The sequence below is a fragment of the Bactrocera latifrons genome, unplaced genomic scaffold (assembly GCF_001853355.1).
Source record: "Bactrocera latifrons isolate USDA-ARS-PBARC rearing strain unplaced genomic scaffold, ASM185335v1 scaffold_66, whole genome shotgun sequence".
NCBI lineage: Eukaryota > Metazoa > Arthropoda > Insecta > Diptera > Tephritidae > Bactrocera > Bactrocera latifrons.
The window spans coordinates 982,516-986,243 of NW_017537334.1; the positions used below are offsets into that span (position 1 = coordinate 982,516).

At 36.8% G+C, this 3,728-nt stretch overlaps 1 long non-coding RNA gene across 1 annotated transcript in view; it reads right to left on the reverse strand.

Annotated features, from left to right (window-relative positions):
* LOC108975507 overlaps positions 1-1,151 on the reverse strand; it is a 9,369-nt gene extending 8,218 nt beyond the window's left edge. The window contains exon 1 of the long non-coding RNA XR_001993876.1: positions 1,038-1,151. This is a non-coding gene — a long non-coding RNA (uncharacterized LOC108975507). The remainder of the gene's footprint in view (positions 1-1,037) is intronic.
* Between the last annotated feature and the right edge of the window lie 2,577 nt (positions 1,152-3,728).

A 3,728-nucleotide genomic window follows, 5' to 3' on the forward strand; every position in this document is an offset into this window, starting at 1 on the left:
CAAATGAGCAGCTGCTTGAGAAGCAAAATACGTGGACAAGAATTTAGCACAATATCTCTAAAACTGTGCGATTTCTTCGTGCTATTTTGAATTGAATTTTCTTTAAAAACAGCAAAGAAGCAGAAAGACCACACAAAAATCATGAGCACAGTATTGTAGGTAAGGCAAACTAAACATCGGCACATTATGGTAAAAAGGAAAAACTAACCAAATATCTAACTGCAAAGTGTAGTCAGTTTTCTACGTAAGCCTTGAGGCCTTGACACACTGGATCTACTTACTCTCTTCAAAATAGTTGTTTATATTAAGTCAGAACCATTTTTCAAAAGCCATTTTACACCGATTTTGATTTGCAGGGATTCATGCGGAGGGCATATTTTGTGAATGGTGAAGTCAAAACTCTTTTTTGCAATTGCTCAAAATCGCAATTTTTATAAAAGGTGTATAAATAACTTTTATGCATACAGATACAGTGCTCCGCAAATATAATATCTACAATCTTTTTTTTATTAAAAAGTGTTACTTTTCAGTTRTTTCTTCTCACATAAAAATTATGTTTTTTTATTAAGAAAAAATAATTGTTTTTCGGTGGTGTTTTCTTACAAAATATGTTTTTTCTTTCATATAAAAAAATGTTTGTTTTCGGCGCCGCCATCTTACCAAATTGTGCCGAACGCTAGTTTCGACTCTCAGTTGAGTTAAAACACATTTAAATTTACACAAAACGCGTACTCTTGAGCGGAGTAAATCGTTCGGTTTGTATTCAAAAAGTTTTCACAAAATTTTTGTTGTCAAAAAAAAAATTCACTTCTAATTTATTTATATATTCTATTATTTTTATGTATAACTTTAACTGTAAAAATATTTAGCAATMAATTTTTTGCTGTATTAGTCTGCTTACATGTCACTTTTCTTTGCGCAATCTTAACACAAATTAAGAGTTCGCATTCGTGGAGACGACACTTGTACAAGTGTGGTAACACTATATTAATTRAATTTAGTTTGCTTTTGGGTTTTTTCTTTTGTTGTACACTTACTTCAAATTAGCAGCTAATTGGCGGTTTTATTTTCAAAATTAGTTTTTGGTTTTACACTGCACATTTTCAACGTAATCTTATTTACTTTGCATTTATTTATTTGTCACTTAGCGCTTTCTTTTAATTTTTTTTTCAATTAAAACTTTATTTGCAAATTTTTCATAATTCTTTGCTAAATAATTTTCACTTTGTTTTTCTTAATTATTTACGCTGTTTCTGGCAGATTTCCCTTAGTAGACGCACATTTACGTAACACTGATAGGCAAAAGCGCGCTGCTATCGCTATGCGCTGTTATCGCTCCGCCGTTAGCTTGTGTCCGTATCCGGTGCAATTATGTTCAAAAATATCGTCAAATTTGCGTAGATAAACTGCGGCAATTGTGCGCGCGCAAATACACCTACACAATCGCACAATGACACACACACACTCACCTTTGCACGGATGTGTGTGGTTTTTAAGTAGAAAATAAAATACGCGCACACAAAAGTTATCTTTTTCGCGCTAATATCCGCAGCGTAACGTTGCGCTCGACGCGACAATACGCGTTCTTATTTCACTTACAACAAATCGAAGCGATACGCAGCGATCGAAATACCGTCGTTGGCTTTGCGCGTGTAATGTGTGCTTTCTGCCGACGCATTTGGCTAAAAAGAATTACCAGCTAGCGCCAACTAAGCTTTGTTTCGGCCAACGTTATTGTTATTATTCACTTTTTGTGCACACTTTATGGTAAGCTAAGAGAGGGCGCGGGCGCGCGCGGTTTGTGTCACTATGTRTAATGTTGGAGCAAAAGCTTTTAGCCGCTTGGACACTAGTAATGCACCCGTTAGCAGCGGAAAATGTAAATGTAAAACGCACGCACGCACGAATTTGACGACGCAAAACGGTTGAAAGAGGTTTTCGAGCGCCACACACAYGCCAATAAAACGCTAGTAAACACGTCAACGGTCGCAGACCAACTGAATTCAGGAAAAACACGAGACGTCACGAAAGAGATGACAAACAAAACCTGCCGTCGCAGCAACAGCAGCACACATATGCGCGCRAATGCAGTGGCGCTTGTGTGAGTGCAGCGACAGTAAGAAATGGTGTGTGTTGAAGTGAATGCCGTTGTTGGCTGGCTGGCTGACAGCTATAGCAACAACAAGCGCGCGCCWTGGCTTGCCCAACGGACAGTGGTGGGTTGGGTTGCCGCGTCAGTACATTCAGTGAACGCGTGTGTGCGCGCCTGGTCTGGCCTGCTCTGCGCGTTAATGGTTGTTCGCTGAGCGAAAGCAATGTTGTGCTGGCGCGCTCACAGACGCGTTGCAGTGTGTGTGTGCGAGGGAGTAGTCGCTAATTGGGAGTGAATTAGTGTGTGCTCCTCACGCAGAGCGCCCATGTTGCTGAGTGAGTGGTGTGCAATGTTATGGCGTTCGTATTCACTCTGACTCATGTGGTTGTCGTGGGGCGTAGTCGAAAAACTTGCTGCTTCGGAGAAACCGGTTGARGCACTTCATTGAGTGTTTGTCAGCGATTTTCGCAGTTGGCAATGCTGTTGCAGGAATTTTCTGAGTGGAATGAGCTCAGCGTAGAAAAAGAAATTAATGTGAGTGAATGAGTGTTTATGTAGTTGTGCAAATGCAACTGCACTCGCGTTTCAATAAGGCGCACAGTGCGGCTCTAATTGTATGCATCGATCATGAARTGTAGTAGGATTGGATTGTTTTGTTCGCAATTATGTATGTWCATGCACCCACAMATATGTACGTATAAATGTTGAGTTATATTTGGAAACTTTATAGTAGATCAGTGCGACTAGGAGTGCGACAAATTCAGGAAATAGTTAGATAGTTGTCTCAAGAATTCAATTTCAGCTCAATATTTTTGCAAATTCAATAAAACCAACAATCTCATACACAACTGAAATAATATTTTTACATTTTTAATTACTTCCAATAAAAGTGCTTTTWAATAACCCTAGTTTCGAACTTCGAGGAATAATATTTCGATTTAGCCTCTGRGTAACTTTGAAAATCGAAATTTTCAATAACCTTAGTTTCAAACTTCGAATACGAAGGAACAAAATTTTTTACTTAGGGATCAATCTCTCGAAAACAATGAGTTTGGTTCAAAACGTAACAAAACTTRGAAAATGTTCGAATTTGGCGCATATTGTTTTTGTGTAGAAATTTACGTTTCAGATTTATTATAAAAATCGAAATTTTCAAAAATATTATTACTTCGATTATTATCTGAAAAATATATCTAAGAAGTTTATCTGAAATTTTCAAGTTTGGACCAATTACTAGTTTCGTAGAATTTTTTTTTAATACGACTTTCCAAACAGTGTTTCGAGAAATATGTACATGTTTTTGGGAGCCGATTACACTGAGTTTTATAATTTTATAAATGTGCCTTCGACTCTATTTGCCGCATTAACTTCGATAATTCGATGAATATTTTAAAATATGAGAATATTCGATTTTATTTACATACATACATATGTACATATATTAATATAATATTAATAATCTTAAAATTATTCGAATATGCGGTTTGTATCCATTCGTATGAGTATCAATCGATTAATACTATACGAATAGTCGCAATGTCACGACGTTTTGCTGCGTGGAAAAACTTTTTAAACCTTTAGTATTAGAATAGTCGAAAAAGAAATATTCCAATAGTGGAACGAACGGTTAATCTAA